Source organism: Vicugna pacos, chromosome 4 (genome assembly GCF_048564905.1).
Source record: "Vicugna pacos chromosome 4, VicPac4, whole genome shotgun sequence".
Lineage (NCBI taxonomy): Eukaryota > Metazoa > Chordata > Mammalia > Artiodactyla > Camelidae > Vicugna > Vicugna pacos.
The window spans coordinates 36,424,055-36,442,720 of record NC_132990.1 but is presented as its reverse complement, the minus strand read 5'-3'; the positions used below and the strand labels follow the sequence as shown (position 1 = coordinate 36,442,720).

General features: G+C 40.9%; 1 protein-coding gene across 2 annotated transcripts in view; it reads right to left on the bottom strand.

The window, feature by feature from the left end:
- Window positions 1-18,666, bottom strand: part of PIP5K1B (phosphatidylinositol-4-phosphate 5-kinase type 1 beta) — a 404,141-nt gene that overhangs the window by 352,768 nt on the left and 32,707 nt on the right. For both annotated transcript variants that reach the window (XM_072959563.1, XM_072959562.1), the window contains exon 2: window positions 10,988-11,109. The gene's annotated coding sequence lies outside the window, so the exon portion shown is untranslated. The remainder of the gene's footprint in view (window positions 1-10,987; window positions 11,110-18,666) is intronic.

Here is an 18,666-nt window from a genome sequence, read left to right as displayed (position 1 = left end):
AGCTGACTCTTTAGGATTCTTAGACTGCCCTGCATGAAGGCCAAGTGTGTGCATGACATCCTGAGGCAGAGAATTAAAGGAGTTCACTGGGGGCAGCCTGGCAGAGGTGACTGCTGAGAGGACATGAGTGGGGCACCAACAATGTCTGCTGAAAACATCTAGCCTACACTGACTGGTCTGGGTGCCAATATTTAAAATTAGATGATTTAACATAAAAATCGGAATTTCTGACTTCTCTTAAAAAAATAAGGTAGTTACCATTGGGTCTGCCTTTCCTTATGACACTAACTGGCTGGAGCTGACTAGTGATTGATGCGTTAGAGGGGGTAGGGTCCCCAGTTCTCCACAGTCCCCACCATACCCTATTGTCACTTACCCCCAGCCTGTTTCCCTTGCTTATAGTACTTTCATGGTTTTTGCAGTAGGCACTCGAATCTGTAACCTTCATGTTCTCCTAAGACAAAGCTTTTGTTTTCCCCCTTTCCCCCTTTCTTTTTCAATCCAATTGCACTTTCTTTCCTCACTGCCCCACTTCAAAAACTGCTCAAGATACTTCCTGGTGAGACTTTCCTTGTGCACCCTCACCTTCATTTGCTACACTTCCACGGACATGTGGAACTGTACTCCTCAATATGGTAGCCAGATGTGGCCACATGTGGCTATTTGAATTTAAATTTCAGTTCATTAAAATTAGCTGATTAAGATTAATTAAAACTTAAATGCGGTACTTTCATCACATTAGCCATATTTCAAGTGTTCAACAGCCACAGGAGGTCAGAAGCTATAATCCTGGATGGAACGGATGTAATACATTTCCAATATTTTAGAAAGTTCTGTTGGACGGCACGGATCTAGAATGTACTATAAATCTTAGTTCTGGTTTTTCTGGTAGGTGTTTGTGTGTTTTTCATGAGTATTTACTCTTTGAGCTGAAACCCACTTCAGAAATAAGAGAGCTTGATCTACACACCATGTATTCTTGCTCGTCATCCAGTACCTAAACAACTGCCTGCAGTAAAAGTGAGAGTGTTTCCCAAGGTCTTGAATGATGTTCTGTACCCGAGTCCCCTGTGGTCTCATTCAGGGAGACACTGTGTGTTCTCCTGGCCCCTTCAGGCTTGTGTGGAAGACTGAGGAAGTTGCTCAGGGTGGAAAGAGACAGAGAAGGTCAGGTATGATTTCAACATCATACCTTCTTAGGACTGAAAGGTAACTCATAAAGACCACTTACTGCTTCCCACTTAAAAAAAAAAGACATTGGAGGTATTTAACCCACACTTTAGTGGGGAAAAATATATATTTAATGTCTTTACTCAAAATTCCATAGTGATTGAGGCAATATAACATCAAGGTACCGTAAAGCCCTCTGACTTGGAAGTCTGACAAACTGGGTTGATATTCCAGCTCTGATCCTTTTTACCTGTGGGCCCTCGCACCATTTACTTGCCTCCCCTGAGTCTCAATTTATTCAAAGGGGAGTAATAATAATACCTACCTCCTGGAGATTTTGTGAGGATTAAGTGAGATCAATGCCATAGGAAGTGTTATAAATGCTAGCTACTGTTATTATTAGCAAAAAATCAAATTCAAATGGAAAGCAATAGACTTCCAGGGGTGCACCTGGTTGGAAAGGACCCAAGTAGATAATACATCCAGAAGATTCCCTCTGATAGAAAAATTTGCGGAGTTGCAGGGGATCCATTTTGACAAACACTCATTTTTCTTGAAAAATATGATGCATTTCCATTAGCATAAAGACTAGATTCTTAGGCAAGCATTGCACCTCCCCCTTATCCTACTCTGCCAAATAAACAATATCTCAAATTAAAGCTACCATTCAGTGAGGGATAAAGGATGATGGAAATGGGCTGACCGGGAAGAAAAGGACTGCAGAACTTCAATCACTCAGCTTTAGGTCAGAAAACAAAATCATTACAGAGAATATTTATTTTTTTTCTGTTTTCTCCATCAAATGTCTTATACATTTGAAAAGAATAGAACATTTTGAATGCTTTCCTTTTCCAAAGAAGTAAACAATGGCTGGAAATGTTAATGTCCTCAAGCACCTCTGAGGCATAGCTCTGGCCTTCTCATGGTCATTAAGTTGTGAAAAATCATTGTGCTGTTCAATAATCTCACTGAGAAACAGGTTAAAGTCACTTCCTGCTGAACAGAATGGATCACGCTAGGCCTTTGGAAGAGTGGCATTTTAGCCAATGGCCACGATGTTATGATGGAAACTGATTCGGGCAGAGGCTCCCAAAAGGCTTTGGGTAGATTTTTCTTCTTTACTATGTTCAAACTATTGTTAGGGAAAGATGCTCAAAATCCATTGCTAAGTGAAATAATGTGGATTACAAAAGAGGATGTGTGGTATGATCAGATTCTGGTAAAAGACTGGAAAGTATTAATTAGAGTTCTTTGTTTGCAGCCTCAGAAATTCACTCTGGCTCTCAAGAACAGGAATTTATTGGAAGGATGTCAAAGCTCACAGGCACATCAGTTAGCTATTGCTGTATAACAAACCACCGTAAATGCAGTGGCTTAAAAAAAATCAGTGTATTTAGCTCAGGAATGTAGGCTGTTTTCCCCCATCTATCTGAAGGCAGATGTGTGTCCATTAGGTCGTTCTACTTCTGTGAGGTGGCTGGGGCCTGTGGGCTATCCTCCAGATCATTTCTCATCCTCCAGCAGAAAACATAGTCAAAATATTTTCTGACAGAAATCTTAGCAATCTTCTCCTAGGTCAGTCCACCCAGGCAATAGAAATAAAAGCAAAAATAAACAAATGGGACCTAATAAAACTTACAAGATTTTCCACAGCAAAGGAACCATAAGCAAAACAAAATGACAACCTACAGAATGGGAGAACATATTTGCAAATAATGTGACTGACAAGAGCATAATTTCCAGAATATACAAACAGCTCATACAACTTAATAATTAAAAAAAAAAAACTCAATCCAAAAATTGGCAGTCCTAAACAAGCAATTCTCCAGTGAAGACATACAAATGGCCAATAGGCACATGAAAAAATGCTCAATGTGGCTAATTATCAGAGAAATGCAAATCAAAACTGCAATGAGGTATCACCTCACACCAGTCAGAATGGCCATCATTCAAAAGTCCACAAACGATAAATGCTGGAGAGGCTGTGGAGAAAAGGGAACCCTCCTACACTGCTGGTGGGGATGTAATTTGGTACAACCATTATGGAAAGCATTATGGAAATACCTCAAAAAACTAAAAACAGACTTCGCATATGATCCAGCAATCCCACTCCTGGGCATATATCCAGAGGGAACTCTAATTAGAAAAGATATATGCACCCCAGTGTTCATAGCAGCTCTATTTACAATAGCCAAGACATAGAAACAACCTAAATGTCCATCTTCAGATGACTGGATAAAGAAGCTGTTTGTATATTTATACAATGGAATACTACTCAGCCATTAAAAAGAATAAAATAATGCCACTTGCAGCAACATGGATGGAACAGGGAGATCATCATTCTAAGTAAAGTAAGACAAAAAGAGAAAGAAAAATACCATATGATATCATTTATATGTAGAATATTTTAAAAAGATACAAATGTATCTATTTACAAAACAGAAACAGACTCACAGACATAGAAAACTTATACTTAAGGGGAGAAGAAGGTGGGAAGGGACAAATTGGGAGTTTGGGACTTGCAGATACTAACTACTATATGTAGAATAGATAAACAACAAGTTTATACTATATAGCACAGGGAACTATATTCAGTATCTTGTAGTAACTTATAATGAAAAAGAATATGAAAAAGAATATATGCATGTGTATGTATGACTGAAACACTGTGGTTTACACCAGAAATTGACACAACACTGTAAATTGACAATATTTCAATTTTTAAAAAGAGTTATAGAAACACAAACTTGTGGCAGGACACGTATAGTAGGGAAGTACTTAGACTGCAGGTATTTTTGTCTCAGCTTTTCTCTTCCCCCTCGTCCCCTCCCCCTCTTTTCTTTTCTCCTCCTTCTACACAAATGTGTACACACACACACCCTTTCCATCTCATTCCAAAAAGAACTTGCTTTGAGTCTCTCTCTTCCCATTTGTAAAATGATAGGAGAGATTCTCTCCAAAGTCACTCCCACTTAAGAATAATGGATACATACCTAATTTTAATTTACCAGTTAAATTATGTTACATGCTATTTGACAATTTCTCTGGTCCCAACATACTATATTTTAGCTCTAAAACCTCAAACCGGCTCTAAAAGCACATGGGAGAAAAGGTTTTCTTCAGCATCCCTCTCTGTGGTCCCCATCACCAGTGTTGATATGACAATCAGCTGGACTGTCATATCAACAGATGCTTCTGCATCCGTGAGGGCTCCAGACTCAGGCTTTACATATCAGAAGTCACCCCTGCAGAAAATATCCCTCCTCACCCTCTACAGTACCCAGACACTAGTGAGAAACAGGGAGGGAGAGAGGAAGAATTCTCTCTTACTATATGCTTAGAGGGCCACTGACAAGTGCGCTGACCTTGTGAGCTGGAATTAGGGTAGCCAAAAAGCAAAACAAAACAAACAAACAAAAACCCCAGGACACTCAGTTAAATGTGAGTTTCAGATACACTAACAGGAAATAACTTGTTAGTATGTCTGCCCCATATATTGCAGATACAGCCAATTTGGATGGGACAGATTTATATTAAATATATGTTCATTTTTATGCATAATTCAATTATCATTTGCTATCTCGGGCAACCCTAGTTAGAACAGATTTCCCCAATGTTATTTGTTCCTTCTGAACCATGCCACCCTCAGGCACAGAGAAAATGTGCAACCTGAACCAGACTTTGGCCAAAGACTTAAACCTTCTGTTTTGAAGCATCTGAAAGAAATCATGAGGGAAAACATTTTATGGGAGGATTCTCCTCATTTCCTGTGGTCATGACAGTCTGGAAGAGGAATCAGAGGCTGGTTCTAAAGTCAAGGAAAAATAATTCTTTTTTTTTCTTTCACAAACATTTTATATACAGAGTATACACACACACTTAAAAAAAAAAAACAAGCAAAATCTATGATTAACCAAAGGCAGGGATCAATCAACATGGGAGGCCAAGTGAGACTTCTCAGGACCTAAAAAAGGGGAAACAAGACTGGCATTTCAACTCTGAGAGTTGAATTAATGCAACTGATTCATGACTGCGTCAAAAACTTCCCGGAATAGCCGTGCGACTGCAGGAAAATCTGCAACATTAGCAAATACATGAAAGGTAGGTATGATAAGGAAGAGGGTAATTAACCACTGAGCAGGGGAAAGGCAGATTTAAAGAGGAAGGCTCTGGCAATGCCTGAGTCCGGGGATGCCAGCTGAAGTGAGGGAAAGCTAAAGGGAACAGAGGAAGAACTCAGAAACAGGAAAGACCTGATTCAAGGGTAATTTGTATGTTGTTGATATGATCAGCATAGTGAGAACTCTGGCTCATTGAAACATCCTACCTGCCCTGCGCACAATGATGGTACGTAACAGGAGAAAATGATAGGGAATCATACATCAGTTGTGTGCCCTCCTCCCCACCCCGCAGAACGCACTGGGGCTTCATGTAAATGGAGCAATGGTGGTTGTCTCCCCCTCAGTCACTGTACTTTTGACCAGGATTCAGTGTAGCCACCAGTTACTTTGTTCACGTCCTCCTCCTGGCACTAATGAGGTGGGTAACAGTAGACAAGGAGGAAACGGCAGGCAGGCAGGTGTCCAGAGCACTAATCTATGAAAGGACAACTTCCTCTATGTTTGCAGCAGGTGGGATGCGGCAGCTCAGAGAACTCTATTCTTTGGTGATGTTTCCTAAACAGAGCCTCGTTCAATTCTCGTTTGCCAAGCATCTCGTCTCATACACCTCTTGTTTATATTCTTTCCTCTGACAGTTCAAGGCCTGAAACCATGGAATCAAGGTCAAGCTCATTTATTTTCTGTTTGCCAAATGCCTATGTAGCACATGTTACGTGCCGGGCATTGTTTTAAAGTAGTAACTCATTTAAGCTTCCTGTTAGCTGTATGAAGTAGGGCCCACTATCATCCTCATTTTACAGATGGGGAAACTGAGGCACAGAGGGGTGAAGAAACCTGGCCATGTAAGTGGCAGACTCAATACTCTGGACCACTTTGCTATATGCTCTCAACTTTGAGAAGTGCTGATGTAACCTGCACCTCTTGGCTGTACCATTGATACAGCCTGATTCCTGGGGGAATAAATGTTCCTGAGTAGGAGAGGTGGGGATGGCGTTTCAACAGAATGCATACTGCGAAGTGGGAAGGGAAAGATCAAATGTACCACGGTTAACCTTGGGACACAGTTGAAAGCAGTTGTCTCAAGGAATCTAGTTCTTGGCTTGCCAGTATTAAGTTTCGAGGGGGCATTTAAAAAACGGTTATGTATCGTCAGAGAAGAAAAACCAGGTTAGCAGCTGTCTCATCTCCTGAAATCCAGCATCTATGGATCTGCAATGTTCAGAAATGCTTTCGATTTAGTTGAAGCCAAGGATATGTTTTTTCCTAAAGTTAAGAAAATTTCTCTGTGTGAAGGAGGTATCAATCATATAGCTCATCATCCAAATTGTAGCACTTTTGTTTTGCTTTTGTTTTGGGGGTTGGTAATTAGGTTTATTTATTTATTTTGATGGAGGCACAGGGGATTGAACCCAGGATTTTGTTCATGCTAAGCATGCACTCTACCACTGAGCCATACCCTCCCCCTACAAACTGCAACACTTTTGAGAGTAAAGGGACACTGCTAATAATGATGCAAGGACAAACTGGCATTAAACTAAGACTCTCCCTGGCAAACAGAAGGTATGGTCACTCTCACGGTGAATGACATTAGAACCAGCATCTTCAAGCTCTGACATGGGTCTTATTCTGGATAAGCCCAGCTAGGAAATCACATGACACCCTTGCTGTTCTTGCCCTGGGTTGGCACTGAAAAGTCAGCTAGGTTTTATAAATGCTGTGAGAGCTCGTGGTGGTATTCTGATGAGACCGGCAGGAGGGCTCTGCAGATCTGCTTTGTCCGCCACTGATGCAGCTGCTTAACAGCACCCGAGACTCCACAAAGTTAGTCTCGGTTAGCAACCGAACACGTGGACTCGCTATTTTCAACAGATGACCAACTGCCACCTGAACATCCAGATGGATTTTTCTGAGCCCATTTGATAAGCTCTAGTTGAGTGGAGGGTGACAGGATGTCAAGGAGACTTGAAGCCCTGTCAACGAAACGACAGCTGAAGAAAATGGGAACATATACCTTGGAAAAGAAAAACATGAGGACCCCTGGGGGTGGCATCAGACAGCTGACTCACCGCCATGTGCAAGAAGGAATAGCCTTATTCTGAGTTGCCCAGAGTGTGGTACAAAACGCAAACTTCAGGCAATCAGGTTTGGGTTCAATTTAAGTGATTTTTCCTCTTTCTGCGGCTTTTTTTTTAATTTTGAGAGAGATGTTCTAATGATAAAAATAGCATGTTCTCCTTGTAAAAAAACATTCAAACAATAACAAAAGATACAAGGTAAATAGTAAAAGTCTTCCTCTTTTCTCCCATTACTACTTCCCCTACCTGATTCCACCCCCCTGGAATACCCTAGGTATTTATCGTCCCACTGCCCTACCTACACACATGCAAACACACTATCTGTGCACATGCACGTGCACGCTATAGGCTTACATATAATTTTGCTCTACTTTTGTTTTATTCTTAAAAATACAGCCATAAGATGGGCATATCTCAGGAAGTGATAAAGAAGGGTCCTCTAATGTAAATGTGAATTCCATGAATTCTGAATGATGTGACACAGAGACACCTTGCTAATGGATGGGAAACGGTCAAATACGACTTAATTGTTGACTGTTAAGTATCTGAAGTGTTCCACAATTCAGTTAACCTGATTTGACATTTTTTTTCATTAAAAGTTTTTTACTGGGTGTTTTGAAAAATGGAAGTCAGTATTTTGCTCTGATACTTGTTTATAAGAGGGAAAATGTTCAAAAGATTGAAGCCATTTGAAAATGTAAGGGCTGTCTAGGTGTTCTGACCACTGACTATGCTGAAGAAGAGGGTGGATGACCACTTGGTTGGGACGTTGTAGAGGAGATTAAAGCCACAGACAGGAAGGTGAGGAAGTTGGACAGAATGCCTTCCAAGATCCGTTTCAGCACTCTGAGGCCCTGATTTCCTGCGCATGCTCACCTGGGCAGTGAGAGAGACCCAGGAGGAGCTCCACAAACAGGAGCATCCAAATGGCCCCCAGCTTCAGCCCCAGCAGGAACAGCCGGTGAGCACACAGCCTGGCTGGCTCCAGCGGCGGCCCACGGACACGTGGCTGGTAGACAGGACTGCCTGCAAGAAGCAATGCCTGTTCCAGCTGCTCTTTGGGCCTTGGGAGCTTTCAACTTAGATACCTTGATTTAAAAGAAAACAAATCCCTCTCTAAATACTGCAGATTGAAAACTGACAGCAAATACTGTACATTCTTAAGAGCTTGGCAGGACAGGAAATTACTCCTTCACCTGTTTCCTATTTTGATGTTTCATCAAGATGGAATTTAGTGGCAATGAAAGATAATATTATTGTATTTGACCTTAAAAAAAAAAAGACACTGGTTAGATTTTTCAGTGTTCAGAATCCCCTCTACTTGTACATGGGTTGGACAGATGTATTTCTTTTCTTTTTATCTTAAAAAAATACCTCCTCAGAAACACTGCAAAAAGAGTATGTTGAACATCTATACACTCTTACCTATATTCACCAGTGATTAACATTTTATCACATTTGCTTTACCTCTGTATAAATAATATTAATATTATTGTCAGGAACTGCTATAGGCTGAATGTTTTTGCCCCCCCCCCCCAGTTCATATGTTGAAACTCTAACCCCCAATGTGATGGTGTTAGGAGGTGGGACCTTTGGGAGGTGGTTAGGGTGTGAAGGCAGAAGGGTGATCAGGAGGAGCACCCTTATAAAAGAGACCCCACAGAGCTCCCTTGACCTTTCCCCCACATGAGGATACAAGGAGAAGCTGACAACCTAGAAGAAGGCCCTTCCTTAAACATGCTGGCACAATGACCTTGGACTTACAGTCTCTAGAACTGTGAGAAATACATTTTTGTTGCTTGTCAGTCACCTAGTCTGTGGTATTTTGTTATAGCAGCTGGTATGGACTGAGACAGGAAGTATCTCAGGTGCGTTTCAGACACTGTGATCCTTCCCACCTAAATATATGGGCAGTGCCTCCTAAGAACAAGGGCACAGTGCAATGATCATATTTAGGACACTTAACAATAACGTCATTACTGAACCAAGTCATATTCAAAGTTTGCCAGTATTTCCAATTTGTCCTTTATAACATGTTTTCCCAGTCTAGGATGTATATTTACACTTAGTTGTCATGTTTCCTTAGTCTCTTTTATTTCAGAATACTTTGCCAGCCTTTGTCTCTTATGACACTGATATTCTTGAAGATACAGGCCAGTGGTTTTCCAGCATATCTTTTGATCTGGGTTTGTTTGGTGTTTCCTTTGGACAAGATTCAAATTATGCACATGCTGTGTCCTCCTCAGTACATCACATCAGGAGGCACCTGCTGTCATTTTGTCCCATTATTGGTGATGCTGACTTTGATCATATGGTTAAAGTGGTACCCAGGTGATTTCTCCACTTTAGGGGACTCTTCCCCCTTTTATAATCAAATAATCAGTGAGTAGACATTGGTTGTGTTAACCAGATTTCTTCACTCTAAAGATAAGTTTCCCCCTTTGTTGTAATAAATAATCTATGGAGAGATATTTTTAGGCTGTGTAGATAGCTTATTTACAAACAGACTGGTTTTAGCATCCATGGATGACCCTTGCCTGAATCAGTTACTATGGTGGGTAGATGCTTTTGGAAAAGGGAACATTGTAATATAGAGGTTTCTTCCTTACACCCTTTCTCCATTATTCCTCTAACACCAGAAGGAATTCCTGAGGCAAACCATTTGGGCCAATATGACTAAAAGTCCCTGACAGCGCCTTCTCCCCACCATCCCAAAGTTTGAGCTCTGTCTGGAGGATGAGACAGCCATGGTGCAGCAGCCAGAGCCTGAGATTGAGAGTCAGATGAGCAGACGACCTGGCAGCTCCCCTTGGAGATTCCACAGGATCCTCTAAGTGAACACATCCGAAAGTGAACACCTTTGAAAAGATCACTCCCTCAAACCTGTGCCTCCCTCAGAGTTCCTATTTCAGTGAATATCCCTATTATCCACCCAATTGCCCAAGACACAAATCTGACACATACTCTCCTCCTGACTCTTCCTTACTCTCCACATCTAATGAACAATCAAGCCCTGTGTGGTGATACCTTCCAAACATCTCTAAGAATTCATCCTCTTCTCTCCAGCCCTACTGCACCACCTGGTCCAGGCTACCATCATTGCTCACCAGCTCTTCTGCAACCACCTCCTGACTGTCCCCTGCCGCCAAGACTTTGTGCACCACACTCCATTCTTCCCACTTCATTCAGAGTGATCTTTCTGCAGTATAAATCTGATCCTGTCCCCATCCCTCCCTCCCCCCACCAATAAACCCTTTGATAGCTCCCCTTTTCTGTAATCACTTGGTTAAAATGATAAGTCTCCACTCTCTAACATGGTATACAAGGCCCACAGCCTAGAGTTGACCCACTTCACCAGTGACATTTTTCATCATGGAACCACCTCTGACTTACCTCCTGGCCTCACTTCTGGCCAGACTGACCAAGGCCAGCACAAGATTACATACTTTATATGAAATGTGTTCTTGAAAAAACATATGCAACTCAATGTGTACCCACAAAGTTATCTTCCCACAGGAAATCATGGAAGCAGCTTTGACCTGGCCACTTTCATGACTCTGACTTTACAAAGCTAACGCCAACTGTGGATTCTTCTTCTTAGTTGAAAAGAGAAGTACTCACCCAGAGACAGTTTCTTCAAAGTTTGCTCATCAGGGCAGGCAAAGCCATTGAAAAACATAGGCCACCAGAGGGCGCACCATGACCCCACAACGGGCTTGAGGAGAGATGGGTTCCACATTTATCTTGAAAGAAAAGATATTGGAAGCATATCAGATATATTTATTTATGCTTTCTGACTACCACATGTATTCCAAATCCCAGGGCAGACACGTTCTTTTATTTTTGTGCTGTATCCATGGTTTCAGGACAAACATGCTCAGAAAAACCTTTCCCATCACTGAACAGAAAAGGAAATATGAAATCTTGGGCTATTTTCTTCCTTCAAAAAGTCAGACAACATTTTAAATACTCTCTCCTTAGTCAAGAATTCTTGATTCATTGAAGAAACTGCTAAAACTCTGTATGTTCCGTTACTTATAAATGCTGGACAATTCTCAAGAATACTGAGGATCAGGTAAAATGATAATAAAATATGATAAATATCTACCTCTTATTGGGCATTTACTATGTTCCAGATACTATGCCAAGAGTTTGATATGTATTATAAGCAAATATAAATATATGCAACTCACATAAGCAGCTTTAAAGGTAAGTACTATTGTTCCCATTTTGCAAATGAGAAAACTGAGGCCCAGAGCACCTTAGTAACTTGATGAAGATCACAAAATTAGGATTTGAATGGAAGGCTATCAGATGTCAAAGTCCGTGTTCCTACTCAAAGTGCTTGTGTCTTGCTGTCCTGTCATCTTTCTCTTCGAAGCCCACTGTCTCCACTTCAGGACCTTCCCTCTCTCCTCTCTTCCTCCCATGAGTACACTTACAATGCTAGCTGTGACTCCAGCAGACATCCACCATACCCTAGATCCAAACTGCCTCACTGTTCCCTAGACCGTACCTTCTACTCCCAATCAAAAGTGGGCCATCCTGTGTCTCATTCCTTCAGGACCATTAGTCATTCAGGACTAGTACCTTTTAGTGCCTAGTAGTCAGGCAGTCAACAAGTACTTATTGAACATCTCTGTGCTAGACTAATGTGATTCCTACACACATGCTTGTTGGATGGATGAATGGATTGGTGGGTGGACAGATGAATGAATGACTACTAACACATAGTTAGTGACAACAGAGGAAGTTTCTACTAGAGGACAGAACACGAGTTCTGGAATAAGAAAGATTTGGGTTCTAGCTCTATCATGTGGGTGGTCTTTAGTACCATGTGTTTACCAGGTATCTCTGGCTATGGTCATTTCAGGTACTTGGTAGTTCTACCTTGCACTGCTCAGTGTTTCCAAATTCCCAAAAGTCATCAGTCTTTGGGATTTGGGAATAAGAAATCAGAATGCCCAGGAATTCTCAGAAATTTTAGAATCATAAATTATTCTGTATTTTTCATGACATTTTATTTACAGGTATTGAAATCATAATGGGTAACCATAATAATGAACATTGAATCATTTCTCTGTGATAGGGTTATACTGTTGGTGGTTTTCTGTAAAAAATTATATAACAATAAATTCATGGTTTATTATTGTTATGAATCAATTTCTTGCGATAAGATTATCTATTTCAATAACATGTAAAGATAATCTCTTTCTTATATAGACATTTGATAATAAAAAATATTAAAAGAAGGGGAGAATAACACTAGATAAACACCAAAGAAAATTATTATAAAAATGGAATATAATACAATTACTTCTGCAAGCTACTGTTATTAAAATGAAAATTTATAACACACAAAACATTAATTGCTTAACCAGACTCCTTTTTGGCCTTGACACATGCTCAGTTGTTGGCACTGCATCCAGAAGTATCTTCAAGTCAATAGTTAAGATTACATACTGCTTCCTATATGCTTGTTTCCTTTTATAATGATGAAAATTGAGTATTTATTTTTCTTTTCTGCTTGCTCTGGTTTTGAGTTTGCTGTTGAAATTGATACTGCTTTTGTTAATTCAGATTTTTGCTCAGTTTCTGATTTCCTGTCAGTGTTCCACAACAATAGTTACATCGTATGCTCTTTGCATTTCTTTTAGCTAAAGCATTTACAAAGAAATGTAGCCTAAAGGGAATATTCAAACACTGGAAAACATCACTGAACGTTATTGGGTTGCATTCAAATAAAATAGCATTGAGATCTCCTAGCAAAGTTAACAGCATGTGCTGAATGTTTCCAAAACTTATTTCTTAGAACATCAAAGGATTTGTATGAATTATACTAAGCACACAAACTTTGATATTTATTTGAAAGAATGGCTCACCCAACAGACAGGGCCATGAACACACACTTATAACATGGCAGCAGCTGGCAAGGCTGCCTGATTAGATGGTTTTGGCTTCTGGGGTGCTCCTGCTCCAGTTCCTGGAAATGTCAAGCTTCACCTTGGATTCTGTGCATCAGGGTTTCTTGGTCTTGCTTTCAACTTCACATGAGAGTCCTTTGAACCAGTAACATCTCTCTGTTGAACCTATGGTTTATGCTTCCAGTTACAAATTGGGTAGTGCTGTTTGACTCTTTAAAATATGAACACATATTGCTCTGAAATAAAGATGAGTTACTGTTTAAAAACTAATAAATATTAGCTCTGGGTTCTAGTCCTGGGTCAACCACTAGCAAGTTCTGTAACACTAGGTAAGTCTTTTCACCGCCCTGAGTCTGTTTTTCCATCTGTGGGTGGCTGGTTTGAATTTATCATCTATATGATCTCGGAAATCTCTAATGCACTATTGTGAAAATGCCAACTTGTAAAACATCGCAACTTATTTTCACAAATGCAGTTCTTTTTTCATAGATAAAACACTAAAACACACTAAAACACTTTAGGTTTAATAAAAAAGGAGTACAAGGGCTCTGACATGCTGGCTTGTCACGGAGCACTTTCAAGAGCCTGTCAAGCTTCGTAAGAGAGCCATTTTCAGTCTATGAAATGTGGTTAAATAAATATGGCCTTGAGCGTTCTCATTTTCACATACCCCATTTCCACCCCCCTCAGGACAGTTTCAATAGTTATTGGACCGGAATTTCATGTCCAGGTAAACCACCAGGAATAACCTTCACCCTGGAGAGATCCCTGTGTGCTTCTTGCAGGTATAAAATGTCTTGAGTGAAACTAATGAAACAGATGGTTCTGAGATTTTCACTGGAGAGAGTTTCTTCTCCAGCTCCCCTCAAGCTCCCCTCAGCTGGTTCCCTCTCTGCGCTAAAGCCCCCCAAACAAGGAGGGGAAAAGAGCTCAGCCTTTCCAAAGGAAGGGTCAGTCAATGTCACAGCTCCTCCCAGAGGAGTCGTCCCACTTTGCATATGCCAGTACATTGAATGCCTTAAACATCTTTATCCCCATTTTACAGATGGAGAAACTGAGGCATAGGGAGATGAAGGAACTCACCCAAATTTGAACGAGTAGAAGTCAGCAGAATCATAGATATACTGAGGTCTGTGTTACATCAAAGCTGGTGTCTTTTCCCCTTGGGCTGCTTCTTTGTCTCCCCGAGGGCACTGCCTGCCTTGCGCTCCCAAGACCGGGCTGGAGGTGGAGATCAGGCTGGACGCAGAGGCCAGGTTTGGCTGGGTTTGAGAGAAGCTCAGATGTTTGGTGACTCCATGTATGTTGCCATGAGATATGTTGGCTGTTGAATGTCTTCTCTCAGTTTTGGTTGACTTTGGTCGTTCTTGGTCTCCTTAATACCCTTAAGTCCCAGGTATGGACAGAGAAGTGGCCATCGGTGACACTTAGGATACAGCAGGATAGAACTGCAGTCCGACTTGGCCTCCACCCTTGTCCTCCTGCTTGTGGAGGGTGGGGAGAGGCAAGGGTCTCTGTGAAACCCTGTTTGCTAATCTGGTCTACAGAGCCTTCTTGGCCCCCATGTTCTGAGGACTGGCTTAGAATCTGCTGCTCAGCCTTCTGCTTTGGAACAGAACCAACTGGGCATAGTCTTCCAGGCAGCAGGGGTGGCCCCTCAGGCAGAGTTGCTGGAGTCTCTGTGGGGCCTCTGGGTCCTAGTGATTCCTGTAGGTGCAGAGGGCCCATACCTTGGAGGCTGCATCAGACAGATTCAGCTGAAGGCCCTGGCTTGGATTTTACATAGTTACTCGTATTATTTCCTTTCCAAATTGCCGAGGTGAGGACTAAACATGTTTTATTTTAAAATAACATTCCTTGTGTTTTGTTTTGTTTTTTGCTCAGATATTACATATGCATTACAGAAAATTTAGGGGAAAAAGGTAAAGTAGAAATAAGAAAAACGAGCATTCACTATAATTCCACCAACTAGAGATAACGTTTAAGATTGTGTAGCATGCCACTCTTTTTTTCTGGGCCTCTCTATTTTCACTTTCATTTCTAAAAATGGAATTATATCACATTCACTGTGACGGTGGCCTGGCTAACAGCCATGCATCTTTCTCCTTTGCCAGTCAACCCTGATTTTGTTCAAATATAGGACAGCCATGTGCCTGAGGGAAGGCTGGGATCTCTTCTAGCCTGAGGGAATAAAACGTAATTGGTCCAGGCCATTTTGGATAATTCAGTGATTGGAAATAAACATGTGGCATTATTTTGGCCAAAGAGGCATGAGGCAAGTCTGTGGGGAGCAACTTCGTTGCTCTTTTAAAAAAACCCAGTGTTTCTGCAGTGAATGCTATTCACAACTTTTAGACTTTTAATACATATTCCAAAATTGCCTACGGGTCATTATTGACATGTTTTGAACTGATGCTTAAAAATTCTTCATGGAAGGTCTAGTGTCTCTTTCTTTACAGTGAGCTATCAAAAGAATCATTATCAAAAAATATTATTCCTGCAAGTGTAAACTTATTTTCCAAAATATATGCAAAGTATGTCTCCTAAAAAACACCAATACTTCATGTTCTTCAACCACATTACACTAAACTCAAATGATTAGAATCATAAGGTGTTAGATCTCAGGGCCAAGGAAGGTCATAAGTTTGGGCTGATGGCTCTCAGCTCTGGCTGTACACTGGGAATCACCTGGGGACCTGTCAGTGAAATCACAGAGGTGTAACTGACATACAAGAAACTACGCGTAGGGTGAGCAATTTGATAAGCTTTAAAAATACATGTATACATCCATAAAACCATCACCAAAACCAAGATAATAAACATATTTATCACCCACAAACTTCAAGGCTTTGTTGTGGCCCAATGGTCACTGAGTTGGAAATGACGGTTTTATTCGTTTTGTTTGTTTTTTAAGTTGTCTCAGGTAGGAGGGAAAACCCACTCCCTGTTACTCGGTCTTGGACAGAAATAGATATTCCCCACCTGGGGAGCTTTTGTAAAACAATCTCTAGGTTCTACTCCAGAACAAACAAATTATAATATTTGGGGGATAAAATAAATTGTATTTATTTTAAGGTATAATTTATATGAAATAAAATGCATCCTTTTTAGAGTACAGCTTTGTGAATTTTGGCCAGTGTATACAATCATGAAGTTATCACCACAATCATGATATAGAACAGTTCTGCCCCCTCTTCCAAATTCTCCCCAAACCACTATCTCCCAGCAACCACTGATCCTACCCCTCACCACAGTATGTATACATGGACCAGAGGAGATATTAGGGCAGTCTTGACAGATGAAAGGTCTAGAGTCAATAACACACATCTGCTCCTGTAAAAAACTCAGGAGCAGGCACACCTGGCCAAAGATCTAGTTTACCCCTTAGCCTGATGAGCAGCTATGGTCTTTAATGATGTTTCCTGGTCAGTGAACTTACAGGACCAGAAAGGCTATCATCACTGGGGGGCAATTTAAGGCCTTATGAACACTGACTATATCATGAGTATTAGGTGCCTCTTGGTCCTTCCATTCTTTCTTCTCGCTGTTCAGCATTTACATGCTCTGTCTGCCCTATCATGTCCCCTGGATCACCCACCTATGTATCCACACTTCCCATTCGTTTTTCTTGTCTTGAAAGCAGCACTGAATTTTCTTAAATAATACACAAATACACATTACCTTGTGGCACATATAAACGCCACCTGTCACATGTAGCCACAGAAAAACAGATCGCCACTTGCTGGAGAGACTGTCTTTTCTCCATTGTATATTCTTGCCTCCTTTATTGAAGATTAATTGACTGTAAGTCTGTGGGTTGATTTCTGGGCTCTCTATTCTGTTCCATTGATTCATATGTCTGTTTCTGTGCCAATACCACACTGCTTTGATTACTGTAGCTCTGTTGTATTATCTGAAGTCTGGGAGGGTTATTCCTCCAGCTTTGTTCTTTTTCTTCAGTATTGCTTTGGCAATTCTGGGTCTTTTGTGATTCCATATAAGTTTTAGAATTATTTGTTCTAGTTATGTGAAAAATGTCCTAGGTGATTTGATAGGGATCACATTAAATCTGTAGATTGCTTTGGGTAGTATCAGCCCTCTCTTTACATACTACAGTGGGGATTAAATCATCTCCACCTTCTCAAGTCCTTTAAAAAGATAAATGGTCCTAGGATAGCAAATGGCATCTGGAGACACCGTCAATGGGGTGAAAGGGAAGAATGCTCATCCTTTCCCCAACGCACATGGTCAAACTCGCAGAACTACAATAACTACTACAACCCAAAGAAATTCTCCCTCCAGTTTGCAATTTCCCCTCACCCTGTAAAACCTATAAAGCTCATAAAGAATAAGCTGTTAGGGGTGAGCGATCAGCTGAGAAGGGCAAAACTGGTTCTCAGCCACCTCCCTTCCTTAGGTGGTCCTGGAGTTTAGATTTGAAATGTGGAAGTAGCTGCCAGCTGTTGGGTCTCAGCTCAAACTGAGAACGAAGATTTCAGTATAACAGCTTGTTCCAGACTTTCAGAATCCTCAGCCATAAACCTGCTTGGTGGATTACAGAGAAGTTCCCATTCACTCTGGAAGTCGACCTTCCTTCAGTCTCTTCCCCTCTCTGTGCTGCAGCTCAGGTCAGTGGCTCTCAGAGAGTGGACCCTGGGCCAGCAGCATCAGCACCACCTAGGAATCTTTTCTTCAATGAGGTAAAATTTACATAACAGCAAACTAACCATTTTAAAGTGTACCATTCTCTGATAATTAGTGATATTGAGCATTTTTTCATGTGCTTATTGATCATTTGTATTTCTTAATCTAAAAAAAAAAAAGAACATATATACAAAACAGAAACAGACTCATAGGCATAGAATGCAAACTTGTGGTTGCCAAGGGGGTTGGGGGTGGGAAGGGACAGACTGGGAGTTCCAAATTTGTAGATACTGACAGGCATATGCAGAATAGATAAACAAGATTATACTGTATAGCACAGGGAAATATATACAAGATCTTGTGGTAGCTCACAGCAAAAAAAAAAAGTGACAATGAATACATGCATGTTCATGTATAACTGAAAAATTGTGCTCTACACTGGAATTTGACACAACATTGTAAAATGACTGTAACTCAATAAAAAATGTTTAAAAAAAGAAAAAGAAAACAAAAGTGTACCATTCATTCTCATGTAGTACGTTCTCCATGTCGGGCAACTATCCCCTTCATCTAGTTCCAAAACATTCTCATCATTCCAAAAGGAAAGCCTGCACCCATTAAAGCCGTCACTCCTTACTTCCCCTCTCCCAGCCCCTGACAACCACTAATCTGCTTGCTCGCTCTATGGATCTGCCTATTCTGCACATTGCAAATAAATGGAATCACAAAATA